Raw genomic sequence first — 15,301 nt, forward strand, 5'->3', positions numbered from 1 at the left:
TTGGAAAAGGGGGCTATGGGGGCAATTAGAAATAGTTTGAGGTTCAGCGATGACATAAGACAAAGATTTCTATCTTTAGAGGAGCTGCGGCGGTCACACATTTCTGTACATTCACAAATTACAGGGCAAGCTTTGGCCCTCAACCCACCGAATGCATTCCTTCCGAAAAGTGTCTGCTCGAATTTCAGCCGGGGGTTTCTGCTCAGTGGAAATCTGAGTGTTCTGAATGGACGACTTCTATGAAATGGAGTTTTATTCCTCTTGGATTAAATTAGCTCTACTTTGGGGCTTGGGGTATTTTTTTGTATGAATGATGAATTCTGTGGTGACTGTGGAACGCCAAGCTTGTTTACCCTTCCCTCCCTTTTTCCCCCTTTTTGCTTTTTTTCAAAATGCAGCTCGCTATGAAATGGACTTTTTCTGCTTGATATGACAAGAGTGTCTGTGATTAGACTTCTAAGCATGATGTAAGTCACCAAAGCCATTTGTGCTAGTCCCCTCAAAGCCAAATCATATTCTAGCGTCAGAGTGTTTATATACACAAGTATATGGAGAAACTTTTAAACAACAGTGAGTGGGTACAGACTGTTTGGGTTTGGGGCTCTTGCTGCTCTGATGCCTGATTCTTTCTCAAATCTTGATTACAGAATGTGTCAGCACATCACAATTGGCGGTCATTTTTGTCCATTTTGATGTTCGGGCAAGAAAATGGGAAACACATTGAACAATTTTGATCATGTAAATTTGCATGTTACTTTTTCTCCAGCAAGGTCGCCTGTGTTAGTTTTAATGATGGCTGGAATGCATCTGTGTACGTAAACTTTGTTTGAGCTCCTAATGACCCCAAAAGTCTTTATTTTCATTTTCATTTCTATAGTTTTCTTCAGCGTTCACCCCCCACCGCCTGCCGCCTTGTACTCGGGCCCCAGTTTCAGATCCTTGAAGGCATTTAGAGTATATTTGATTCCAGAGATGATGAAGAGGATGGTGACACTTCCAAACCCAGCAGCTAATTACTATGTAAGCATGATGAGCTGTGATCAGGCAGTCACCGGAGGAGACAATGAGCACATTCATCTCATGCATCTTTAATACGCTGCATACATTTAAAAAAAGGTGCAGAGTGGAGCCAAGGGCTTATTAAAGCCTCCTGAATCAATTTAGCAACGTAATGGCTGTTGGGGGAACGACTGCAGCTACGTTTTTATTTCTGTCTGCTGAATGTAAATGGCCTTCTTAAAGACTGCATTCATCTTCAGACCCACCAAACGGTGCTTCATCACTTCATCCCATATTGACTGCATTATGAGTTTGGTAGCGTCGATTTTGACCAGCCCGGTGCTGCAACGCTGGAAAGACGCAACAGTGCGTTTGTTCGACGAATGCAGGAAATCTTCTGAGTGATTATGGCAGAAAAACTAAAATCACACTTTAATGGCAACCAAACAACTGACATGATGACTCTGTAATGCTAATATTTTATAAATCTAAACAGTTTGCGTTGATTACAGGGACTGAAATTATCATAATATAATGGAAATATTTGGCACAGCATGTAGTTGTCAAATTAAGATTTTATGTTCAAAATACTTAAGTCTAACAAATACACCCAATTAAACTCCAACCAAATCATTATTTAGGTTATTAAATAATTTCTTGTTATGCCAAACTTCTGAAACGGCTTCACTCTAAACCTGTAATTAAATATTTGAATTCTATATGTAATTATTTAAAGCAACACAACTCAAACTAGTGCAGAAACCAACGTGTACCCATTTATAATACAGCCATTATAATACTCACTGGGGCAAAATTAGGAGCAAAAATAACACAACTGCACTGCAAGTGTTCGTACTTTGCACACAATGCAGAATCATTTTGATTCGATAATCTGACAGGTGCTTGCACACCGTTTGCGATCAGCAGCCTGCCACGCCCATATAAGGTAACATCTTTGCTGCACCGTGTCATAGAGAAAGCAAGCTGTTCTAATTGAGAAGCCACTGAAGTAAGACAGAAATTGAAACCAATTGAAAGGTACACTTTCTATAATGTATCAACATAAGCGATTTTAGTAAAAACCGACAATGACAAGCAGACTCTGGGAACGGGAAATAAAATGATAAAAATGGGTGTGGAATTAATTGTGAAAAATAAAATCGACCACAAGACAAAGGAGGAAGTAGCCGCCTAACCTGTGAGCCCAAGACAAGAGACACTTATGTCCAAAAAATAAATGTTCAAGTGATGAAACCCAGCAAGGATGAAAGGCCACCGATTTCAGTGCATAACTAACTGCATTAAATATTGTTTTCTGTCAAGTACATTCTAATATTTAATAAGACGAGTGTTTAGATTTTCCCTAACAGCCAACAGAATGAACACATTTTGATGAATGAAACAGTCGCTGTTAACTTTGAAGTAACTGTGTGGGGTCACAGACGTCTTTGTGCCTCGGTGATGTTTTTAAATGCTTCTGAGCATAAATGTGTTAATGCTCCTCTACATATGGTATAAAGAGTGCAATGGAGATTATAAAGTTATATGGGGACTCGACTAATATAAGTATGTCTTTTAACATTCGAGGCTTTGATTTTATTATTGATGCTTTGCTGCTAAACTTGTGGCTAACAGCCTGAGAGCCGGAAGATTTACTGCTGCGAAGCCTGAATGCTCAACGTGACAACGACACCGGATCAACTGGCAGAGACCATCCTCGTTAAGTTATTTTTCCATAAAAAGTGATTAGGAACAACAATTAATGGAATCAGAAGATGATAAAGACAACAAGAGCCAATAAGAAGTAAAATAAGTGAGTTCTGTTGCTAAGCAGCTTGGTGAGTTGAGGGTTAAAAGATGATTCGTGCCTATGTAGTTTTTGCAAAACGGCAATTGTTTCTACTCCAAATAAAAATGTAAATTTACCATGAACAACGCGCGCATCTATTCTATTAAATGCTGCTTCAGCTTACGTCCTTAATGCCCACTAGCTTACGGAAACTAATGGTTGCGTAAAAAATGCCACTTTATTGTCAGTTTCTCACTTTGGTATTTGTTAATAATACTCCAGTTTTTTCATTTGAGTAGAATTTGACTTGTCATGGAGCATTTTTGGATTGTTGTGGCTGTTTTAAAGAATCTGCTGCAAGTCAGTTTAGGTCCCCCTCCTCCCCACCCATCCTTTCAATGCCAGTTCACCCCACCCCCGAGCCAGGCGGGGGGGAACTCGCCGTAAACCTCGGTGTCACGGTCGCTCCGCCCTCACATCATCCGTCGGGTACACTCACCCAACGATGACAGTCAGAGGCCTGTGATGTGGTTGGCAGGCCTGTTTATTCTTTGGAAACCCACTAAAAGTAGCATTGGATGGTAAGCTCACCAAAAGGCCCCAGTGCTATTATAGGAGCACTTTTGGGTTGAGTTTTGATCTGGTGGGTTTGTAAATAGGGCCCTGCCTTGCTGCGGGGCACCACTTTTGGGCTATATTGTTTAGTATGACCTGAAGAAGCTTTTTGATATTCAGGGTGATTTGTAACGTGGAACAAAATGCAAAGCCTTAAACTGGAGGCATATAGGCTTGTATACTCTACAAGAGCACCAGTATACGTTTCTCATAATGTTGATGATGATGGACAAAAGGCCTTGAAAATGTGCCCTGCTCTACTTTTACTGAAGGACAGATTGCATTTTTTTCTTTCTTTATTTACCCGAGTAAGTCAGTATAACTTTTAAATCTAAATGAGACCCATAAATACGTCAACTCCCCTATTTTTTTCAGTTGTGGTTTTTAGTGTGAGCTATAATCATTTCTCATCTTTCTTTGTCTCCGTGTCTCTGTCTATTTGTGTGTAACGACACACACACACAAACACATATGCACACAAATGCACAGTGTTTCTCCTTTTCTGGCGAGAGCTTCTGATGCAAGGACGGCAATCTGTAATCTGTAGTAATTGCATGTTGCAGAAAAACATTTTTCCGCTGTGGTAATCGCTGCAATATGTGCAGTTGTGTTGCCAAAGTGACAGCACCCCCACCCCCTACAGTTTCTCTCTCTCACACACACATGCAGACACACACACGGACTGTCCTCAATCACTTTGACTTTGCCAAATGTGGCCGAAATTTTGGAGAGTGCTCCTCTCCTCACGGGCAGACAGGAAAAGAGACGAGCAAATGTAGTAGTGTGAGTGGTAAACACACACACGCACACACTTGTGTACACACCTGTGCCGCTGTCATGCTGCTGCATTCACCTTCTGCAAAAGATTTACAGTTCCTGACAGTGACAGTTTAACTGCCATGCAGCCCCGGTGCCAGAGCCGTGCCAGAGCCCAGCTGCCGCACACAGATCGGCAGACAAATCTTTCACAGGAGCCACATCAATTCACTTGCCTGTCTCCGTTTTACCAGGTATCGCACAGTGCGAGCAGGTGACATTAACACGAGTCCGACTCTAATCCCCTGATCTTGTTTGTAAAGTTGTCTCGGAGAGCCGAGTTCCTCCTGATTACTGGAAGTTGCAGCCGCATTAAATTCAGGCGGTGCAGTGACGGTCTGTGGCTGAACCAATGATGCGCGTTGATGCTAACCATCGTCTACCATTTTCAACACGCTGACACCAACATCTACTCGACTCTGTTGGACTGTGGCTCGGGTTTATGAGGTCATCACCACCGTGAGACCGAGGGCAAACTATGGTGTGTGTGCAGAAGAAAAAACCCAACACAGCTTAGTTGCTTCACTTCATACTGCCTCAGCAGAGAATCTCTCTCGCTCTCCGGCTGTCTGTCATTTCAGCCCAGCAAAGCAGCGACACACGTTTATGATATCATTACTCACCGCGTCATCGCCCCCTTTTGCCCAACAGAGCCCCCAAAGTATGTCAGCCCCGGCTGTGTCACCACACACACCTACTAGAAGGACAGCTAATACTCAGAGACATTTATAGATACACAGCACAGACACCAAGATTGCAACCAGACTGTGTGTGCAAACCTTTTCCTCTCTGGGCTGCTACTCTGACTGCTGAAGCCATCCAACCTCCCAGCAGTTGAACTTCCCTGTGTCTCTAATGGAGTCTCTCTGTCAGATCAAACAGCTCCCACTGGCGAGGAGAGGAGACAGATCGCAGCGCTGGAAGCCGTTCAGTCTGACAGCCCAAACACGTTTGACTGGCAACGCAGCCTGCGTCTACTCTTCCATCGCTGGAGATCCCACACAAATATAGTAGCGCCACCAGAGAGGGGAAAAGGGGGTGAAGAGTAGGGAGGGGGTAAAGGAGCCCGTCAGCTCAGAAAATAAGTTGTGAGGCGTCCTGCTCGCACAAAAGCAAAGCCCAAAAGCTCGGCTTTTTCTCAAAATGAAATCGCATGTGAGCCGAATATTAGGAAGTGCACATGGCTTCCAGCAACCACCAAGCCATTATAGCAGAGGCTGTAAACCACATTTTCACCAGCAGACAATGCCTCTTTGTGCGTGTTGTGTGGCGGTCCCCACTCGATGGCTCTCAAAGAGAAACGCTACATGTTTAAAAGCTAAAGAGAAGTATAGCTGATGAAGAGCAAGTGTCACTTTTAATATCTGGTTAATTAGTGGCAGTCGTGACAGGAGGGGCGAGCAAGACAGTCTGCCCTCGTTTAGCCCCATGGCGAGGGAAACCTTTGATGTGGTTGCACATGGAATGCTGTTGTTCATTCCTCTCTGCAACAAAAGCCACATGTTTTACTTTTTGAGACGAGGTTTCTGTTACTTTAAACTGTGAAGGAGCACGGCAAGGTATGTAACGTGTGACACGAACGGCACGAATGCTGACAGGCAAAACGCACGAATGTTTTGTTATTAGTGGTGTTGTGCATTTAAAATCAAAAGCCTTAGTCATCACTGCTCGCTGTGCATGTGCACACATTCAAAGTCGCTTTACGGGGACACACAAATCCAGACAATGTTCATGTTTTTGACTTTTAAGCTGTTGTCATCAGTGTTCGTCTCTTCCAGCTCCTCTCGTCGCTGAAGGGACTCTCTCTCGAGGGTCATTCCAGGTTCTGTCACACTCATTCAAGTGCAGAGAGACTTCAAAGAGCCCCCAAATATTGAATTTGCATTTATTTCCCTCTTCAGAGGGTCAGCCTCCCGAGCACCATCTGACTCACTGCAGAATTCGACCAGATTTGAACAGGAACCCGGCGCTGGTTTCCTGACAAGTGTCCATGCCACTTTCCTCTGCAGACGTGAGACAACTCTTGGAAAGTACTCGACTGGCCCTCTGGGCTTTTCATCGTAAGGAAACAAGGGTGTGGTGGCCCTCAGCCTGCAAGCCAAACAGTTTTGGAAAGCACTTAGATGCATAATACTGTCATCCCTCATAAATTTAATCTTTTGCACAGTAAATGATTATTGTCAATCACTGCGATTGATTACAAAGTAATCCAAAAGAAAGTGAATTATCTCCAAATGTCACTCAGTCTTGCATGTAGCCATGTGTCTGTGTGTCTTTTTTGGGTCGATTCCCAGTTTTAGATTAAGTAAACTCAATTGAAGGCAAAAACATATTTTCACTAGAGTCCTTCCATTCAAATCATTACGCCAGTCAAATACTAGGTATAATTGTACTCCAGGAAACCATCCGCGGGTCTGAAGTGACTGAATGTTTCCTCTCATCATCTCCATCACTAATCAGCAGTGGCATTGCCCGAGTACAGTTAGCACCCCGGCCACGTGGAGCTTGCATAGTAAGGCAGGACTTTCCCTTCTTTGACTCAGAGCCTGAGGCGTCCATCGAGGCTTTGCTGTAACTGCACTCTAATCCCCTGATTGCTGTGTTTACGCCCGGCATGTCGCTGCTCCACGTCAAGGCGGCCACAGCTAACGACGAGCTAATGACACAACGATGACAAGGAGCGTTTGTAAACCCAATCAGTAGCCTCGAGTCTGGCTGCCTGGTGATTAGGTTAATCAAACTTTATACTGGCTGAAAGACTGGCTTGCTGTCTGCCTCTTATGTCATCACGCTGATTAAAGGGGAAAAGCTGTGTTCACGTCCATCAGGCTCGTCTGACACACACATACACACACACGTCTTTCTGCCAGGTTGGCAGTGTTAACAGATTCGGCTGTCTTACTATAAAAGTGGAAAGATGAATGCCTCCATTTAGCTGAGAACTTCATCTAACGTAGCCTTAACCAATCAGCTAGATAACCATGTAGCAAGAAACTAGATTAGCTATTTTAAAAAAAGTTAACAAATGAACAGATGACCAAAATAAAGATGCTAAATATATAACAAATAGTCAAAAAGGGCTAAAAAACACTTGAAATCGCTTACTACAAGTACACATACATAAGATGAAACTGTTACCTAACATTGTGGCTAATTAGAGGCTAACCATGTTGAAAGAGCTAGCTAAAATTCTAAATAACAATTTGGAAAATTCTTAGCTACCGGTATGGATTCGTGGTTGAAAGGGCTAGACAGAAGAAACCATCTTGAAATGTTGCCTAAAATAATTGATAAGAATCTGAAATTGATGACTAAACATAAAGAGTAGCAACTAAAAGTAAGTAAACCAGTTCCTGTTGATACCTGAGACAGTGGTTTAGGCGTTGTCTCAATTTCACTGCCTCTTACCCGAATTCAGCCGAAATAGTCTTCAGCTCATGGATGGATAGATGTAAATGGTAAATGGTCTGTATTTGTAAAGCGCTTTCCTAGTCCTTAAGGACCCTAAAGCGCTTTACACACTCAGTCATCCACCCATTCACACACACATTCACACACTGGTGATGGAAAGCTACATTGTAGCCACAGCCACCCTGGGGCGCACTGACAGAGGCGAGGCTGCCGGACACTGGCGCCACCGGGCCCTCTGACCACCACCAGTAGAATGAGACATTTTGATAACTGAAAGCACACATCGTGATGAAGATGTAGTTTAACATTTCTTGAAAAGGTTTCTTGACTCCTTCTTACTGAGCTTTAGGGGCAGCCCAACTCCAGATGTTCGGGACCACTTCTACAACACTTCATATCTAACAGGATAAAATAAATTGAGTCTCTTTCCAAGTCACAAGATTTTCAAAGTTTTACAGTCTCACAGGAAATGCTTATTTGGTTACCACCATCTCAGTCCCGACATTACAGTAGTAACCACAGTACACAGTAGTCGGTTAAATATTTTTTTAAGCTTGCAACACCTTATAAAATCATTGCTGATATTTTCCTGTTAAGTCCTGTGTGTGTTTAGTCACCATGTGGGTAATTCTGCTGGACTAAGGCATCAGGAGACCATATGTTAGTCCTGACCAGCTATTATGGTGAGGTCAGACAGCATTTACAGCGGGGAAAACGTCAAAGTCATCATGTTGACATGCACGGTCCTCTCTGAGTCAGCACGGGGAGGAGTCTGGCGGTGGACTTGGATATGTGCGTGCACGCAGCCTATACACATCACCGCCGGTCTGTACGTTTACGCTCGTGACGGCTGCGATCGTGAGAACGGTATTTGCAGCAGACAGAGTGACCTCAGTGCAGACAGACTAAGGAGAAGAAATGGAGGGGCCACTTCTGCTGCACAGCTGAGGGGGAATCCCTGGCATGGTGTTTCCTACTGAAATAATACAGAAGTGAGCAGCTGCAGAGAAAGTACAGGCTCCCTGAGTTTACTTTAGGGCAAAAACCTGCTGCAGCACAGGGACAGGAGATCGTTATCTTAATTCTGCATGAAGTTTCACAATGTAGACAAATACGGGAATAATATACGGGCAGCATTTGTGGAGGAAGTAGATAGTAATTTTAAATTAATTTAAGGAAACATCTTTTTTTAAACGAGTAGTCAGACATTTTGGGAAATATACTGGAAGAAAAAACTTAATTGAGAAACAAAGCGTAAAACTAATTTTGGCTTTTACAAGGGGGGGAGGGGGGCAAGTGTCAGACTGTTTCTTATCCAGACGCTGCGACTTCCTCGTCGCTGAGCGCTTCAAAAGACACAGAATCTGACCACAGAGCCGTCAGACACATGATGCCAATTGTCATTATTATTCTTTAGCTTTTGTAGCTATGAAATAAAACTGTTAAAGCCAGACGCAGGTTTGCCACACTTGCTAAGCTAAGCTAACTGGCAGTATCAATACTATGTGAGAGTGATATCAGTCATTACATCTCAGACAGTACGTTTTTCCCACGATGTCTGACTAATTCCTCAGTAATATGTTGGTCATAGTAATACGTCTTTGTTTTGGGTTTTTTTCCCAATTTGCCCACCCCCACCCTCTTCAGTGCTAAAGACAAAAAGCACATTTAGTTGGCGCGTTACTGCAGCATCGTTACTCATCCGTTTCCCCCGATGAGCCTGAGAGAAAACTAAAATCCCATTTTTGAAATGCTCTTTCCACAAAAATCAATTCCCTGTGGTTAAAGTTATGTTTGAGGGGAGGGAAGAAGCAACCCAAAAAACATGTTTTATTGCAGCAATGACAATTAGCTGTATGTAAACAAGTCAAGAAAAAAAATTCTGGGAAAATGGAGGAAAATAGAGAATCAGAAAACATTTCATTGCCTGCAGCCGCTCACATCCTATCATTATCTTCATTTTTCCTCCACCGTAATTAAGTGTTTTCTTTATTGCTTATGGGAAGGAGGATAGGCTATAAGGATGTTTTGAGCATGATTAAAGTTGGTCATACTGAAGTGAAGATTCAGTGTGGAGGAAGGATTTTTGTCTGTGAAAAACACTGCCTTTAATCCTTCTGATGGTGACAGAATGAGTTGCTCTGAGCCTTAGATCTTTGTTAACCTTTCACACATGATAAAGTACTCTTTCTTTGCTCGCCATTTCATTTAAAAAAAAAAATTAGAAGTTTCTGCCTGCTGATATGTTTCTGAACATGTGGGATCTCCATAAGTTTGAGTCAGTTTATGTGCCGCGGCGCAGACCCATGCCTGCCCATTAAAGTAATTTGTGGGTTAGAATGCGACTGTAATGTCAAAAACAAAAGTGCGCAGGAATCGGCGTTGTGCTTAGTCACAGGCAGTTTTTGCTTCACCTCTTTTACTGCCGCAGAAGAGATGCTGTCGACAACATCAGCCTAACGACAAAGGGAGGGGTCCGAACAACAAGTCCTCTTCATCTGAGTCAAGCGCAGGACACGGCTCTCTAATTGTAGCCAAATCCCTGAAAGCAAACTAAGCCTGTGATGAAACAAATGCTTATTTCAGGTTTTACTAAGAATTGTTTATCTTATTTCCAGTTTTGCCGAAAATTGCAAGCAAATTCCATGCACCGGCATAATTGCTGCATAAATTTAGGTTAATAATACATAAATTAGCTAACAATAATACTCCTGTTTTTTCTGCAATCCCAGCCTTACCATGTAATAAGCTGTGAGGCCGGCCTGTGGTTTAGGGCGTAGGTTTAAAACAAAATTAAATAGCCAAATTGCAAGAGGAGCTTTTCCTTAATTTAGCTGTCCGCTGTGCAGGATGAATGAGATCATGAAGAGTCTAATAACAGTTTGGATTTAATCATTTTAACGTATGAAATATCATCAGCTCGTAAGCGAAGCAAATTAACCGTAAAGAGATGACTCACCAAAGTTGAAGAGACTCATCCGGTATGGGCATTACTTTTTAGAAATAAAGCTCGAGAGTTTTATATTGTGATCATTTCCACCTCATTATCCAATTACAAGTCTGCATATTTTCCTCCAGACATACAGTTTGTTCCCGAAGAAGTTGGTCTAGACATCATAAATTCCTCTGACATCGCTTGCATCATATCAGGAAATTTTTCAGTCATTTTTTAAAAAAACGCTCTGTAATTCTTATGTAAGACTATAGTGCATTTTCAGTTCTCTTGCTTCAAACGTCAGATTTCTCTCGGTAACACACCCGCAGGAAGTTTATTGCTTTCACAGCAGCAATGCATGGTCAGATTAGAGTTTAACGTGCGAGGAGCCGAGTCGCGCAGCAGCCTCGGATCGTTTGCACCCTTCGCAGGATGCCGGTTCGCAGCCAGCACACCTCCAGTTTACTTTCCAGCAGATTCACAGAAACATGCCGGGAGTGTTTATTGAAAGAAGTTGCTCAACCTTTCAGAGCGCTTTTTTATTTTTTTAAAGTCGGAGAAACCTTTAAAAACAAAAATCCATATTATCAGATTGGCTGCAAAGAATTTGGCCCCTGTGGTCGCTTGCTAACCACCAGAAAATTGTATTTACTACTACACTTAACACAGCTTTAACCTTGACCAGTGCAGAGCCGCTGTTTTCAGCCAAAAGTCTGCAAGGGCGGAGGCACGTTTAGGATTAGTCGACCACATAATCAGCACGCCCCTCTGCATGCTCTACCTGGAAGCCATCTTACTGGCAACCCTCCCGCTCCCCACCCCCTCCCACTAAAAGTGTGCCCCATAACGTTGTGTTGACAGCCGGTGAAAGCAGCGAGACGGACCAAAAAGTAAATAAGTACCTCCAAAAACATTTACAGCCCTAATCAAGTCCAGAGCGCTGCTTCCATCCAATATGCCTTCAGAGTTTTATAAATAGATATTACACTGGGCTAAATTGGAGACAGGATTTCGCCGCTCTGTGGCTGTCATGCGTTTTCTATTATTTGCTTTCACTTTAAAATATTGGAACTCTTAATATCTTGTTACAGATTTCAGCCAGCTCAGCCAGTCTTTTTGTTTTGGCGTCACTCGGGGGCCTCGCACAATTTAAGAGAGGAGAAAAAAACATTCACCATGTGACTTGTTATTAATAAATTCAGCAGAGGCCGGCTATGTGTTCAGTTAAATTTATAGCCATTTTTTTGAGCTACTGTATAAGGCCTTTTTATTTGTCAGTGGTTCTGAGGCAGAAATTCATCGTAAGTTTTATCCTCTGTGAATGATTCATTTTGATGCATATAAAGGGTATTTTTCTCATACTGCCTTTTCCCCCTTTCTAACACTTGTAGAGCAAACAAGACCACCTCCCAGAAGCCTCGAAAATACAACTCATTCTCACATACGAGCCTTCACTTCAATTCACGCAGCTCAATAAGCCAAACATATAAAACCATTCCCACCCTAATAAACTGAGGCCTTTTTCTCCGCCACAAAGGGAGCTGGCTCCCAAGAGTGTTAAAAAAAATCAAATGGGACTCTTGAATGTAAAACAGCCTGCAGGGAACACAGCGGCCCTTCCAAGTGGAGGGAAATGTGGTGACAGCTACTGAGCCAAGGAAATGACCCAGCACACAGCTGCTGTAAGGCAGGTACCCCACCTGATGCAAACGCTGCCAGCACTAAGGATCGGAAAAGTCAGTAAAGTTTATACAACCCTGCTTCACGGGGGGAAAGTCCAGTGTTTTTTTTAGGAGCTACCGAGTTTTTTGTTTTTTTTTTGTTTTTTCAAAAGGTCTCAGAAATGCTGCTTTCTGATTAAATAGTGGTGCTGATGTGTAAGGGTTAGCAGGTGTAGCCTCATTGTGGTTTTTATCAGCAAACTGCAGCAGCTCTGCGAGTCTGCATCAGATTACCATGTCGCAAAGCTCTCCCCGTTGCTGCCTGTTTCTTTCACAACGTGCTATCAGACTATTAGCTTTTTCTTGTGATCTATACAAAGTTAAAGTTGACGAGAGCAACGGTGTCTGTTCCCTTTGTGCGTGTGTTGTGCGCTCATGTGTGTCTCAGTGTGTGTTTGTGTCTCCATGAACTTTAGCGGAGGACTGAGGTTTCTGAGGTGAGGCGTCCTCTCGCTTCTCACGCGAAGTGCATCTGATGTTGCACATCACATGTGTCGTCTGTCTGCTCTGTGAGATCGGTTGAAATATCTAAAGTTACCGAAATAACACTTATAGACCGAAACCGTCTGTGTATGGTGCTGATATTTTTGTTACAGTCTTTGTTTCCTTTTAGCTCCAATGAAAATGTAACATGATTTGAAACAACAAGACATGTTAAAGATCAGAATGATCTTGGATGACTGTGTTTTTCTAAATGAATAAGATGCTAGTATTTCCTGACATCTGAGGAGATGAATGCAGTATTTCCATAAGCTTCACGTCACACTGCATTAAAGTCAGAACTCAGGAAGCCAGACATTTAACAGTCTTCTTGATTTTCTGTAACCGTTCCTCTTAATTTCAGTTTGATTTGAGTCTAAAAAAGAGAGCATTGGCCAAATTGCTTTGCCTGTGTAATGCAAGTTGTTAAACTAACCGCTGGGGTATTTTGCTTACATGAGGTAGTCCTGGTTGGAAATGCTTTCAGATTGAACTGGGGGATTTAATGAGTCTTGGCCTTTGTTCTCGTGCAGTTCGGTTTCAGTCTCCTGACAGAGCGAATTGTAAAAGGATATTGCATGTTCACTAATGATTTCCAATGGTTGATCACCATTTTAAATGCTCGTCTCTTCTTTTCCCCACCCTTCTGACCTACTGTCTCCTTCTGCCACCTCAGTGCTCTGCTAGGGTTCAAAAACAAAAAGAAAATCAGGTCCCCCGAAAGCACATTACGTTAGAGGTTAAAAGACAGCAGGCGTGAACCCTGAAGTTGGTGACACACTGATCTGTAAAACGGTGAGGAGATAAAGGGATGCAGATCCAGCGGTTAAAGAGAAGAAAAGGGGGGCCTGAGCTTGTCATGAGGAAACTATAAATGCCTGAGTGTGTGTAGAAGCTGTGAGAACACTAGAACATCATCTCCTGTCACTGCGGTTCCACTGAGGATATCAGAGGATTGCTCTCATGTGAGACACAGATGTACAGAGTGTGTGAGGCTCTGCAGATTTTAAGATATACTCTGCAAACAATTACCAACTGGTAGTGCTTCTCCTGTGGCTGTCTCTAATTAACACGGCAACAAGGCCTTAATTGGGGAGGCGGGGGTATCTCCTTTTTTTCCCTATTGCCTCTCAGCGGCTGTCTCGGTGGCTGTTTGAGGAACAGTAAGAAAAACTCGGCCACCGTCGGATTAACAACTCGAGTGTCAACGCTGCTTCGTCTCAGTGTTTTTCACGACTTACGGGAATAAACAGGATGAGGACTGAAATCAGGTAAACGTTGCGCTCTCGCTCTCCATCTCGAGAGCTTAACTGCAAATAAAAAGCCGCCTGATTGGAATTGCCATGGCAACAAATGGCTTCTTCACTGAGGCTCGTCACCGAGCATAGTGCACTCACCTCACCGCACAGACCAAAAGTACCTCCTGGAAGTAAAGCAGAGAGAGCCTAATATGTTTTTTCTTTTCTCTTTTATTGTATTGCCGTGTTCCAGTAAGGGGCCCAGTCACATGGAGCCTCTGAGCTCGTATTCTCACTGAGAGAGCGCCGAGTTTCACTTGATAATGAATGTCTGTGGTGAGAATCCCATTATGGCGCTACTCCATCAAGCCTACAGAAAACACAGGAGCTGAGAGGCCTTTATGGGACATATCAGATGAGAGCTACTGTGCAAATCACACCCTCCTTTATGAACCTATTTCACAGCACACGTGACAGACAGATAAATGCATTCAAACGCTACAAGAAGCAACTCTCACATTTCACTGTGGAACTGTCAGTGCTTTTTTTGTCAAACTGACAGCACTGCACGTTGAAAACAATGGTCAGAGGGTGAGCAGAGCAGAGTGGAGAGGGCAGGATCAGCACTTACCTCTTAGTAGACTGCTGCTGTAGTTGGAGAAGGAGTCAAAGATGCTGTTGGATGCCATGACAGAGAAGTCAGAATGGTGTGGAGCCCTCGCTGAAGTCAATCTCCACAGACTTCTGAGAGAGGGGGGCAAGAAACAGGAGGATTGAAACACAAAAATAAAAGTGTAGCATAAAAAGAAGTGAAGGGAGGAAGGAGAGCACAAGAGGACAAAACTCCTGGAGCTCCGAGACTCTTTGCAACCAAGAATCTAGGGTTTGTGACTACCACAGGAATCCCAAGCCACAAGCTTGCAGAGAGAGCAGCAGCATGTGTTAGCAGCAGCACCACAAGACATTTGAGAGAGAGAGAAGTGAAGAGAAGAGGGTCAGAGGCAGAAAGAAAGAAGAAACAGAAGAAACAGCAAATGTGGTTGAGAGAAAAACAGTTTAAACAAAGGCAGGCATCAACATTTGGGTCTCCAGGTGCGGAGGTGGACTCACCAGGGCTGGAGATAAGAGGGGGCCCCACCTAACGGTGCCCGGGTGGCGTAAGCAGGCTGACGGGGGCGGGGGGCCGCTTTTGTGGTGGTCTGTCAGCGGCCTGAAGGTCTGAGGTTAGCCAGCTAGCTTGTTAGCGTGGTCTGTCTCTTTCTCTTCCACGATGGTGGCGGCCTGACTGGAGCGTCAG

This window comes from Diplotaxodon limnothrissa, linkage group LG19 (genome assembly GCF_057381915.1).
Source record: "Diplotaxodon limnothrissa isolate DT_005_m linkage group LG19, D_limnothrissa_male_GT1.1, whole genome shotgun sequence".
NCBI lineage: Eukaryota > Metazoa > Chordata > Actinopteri > Cichliformes > Cichlidae > Diplotaxodon > Diplotaxodon limnothrissa.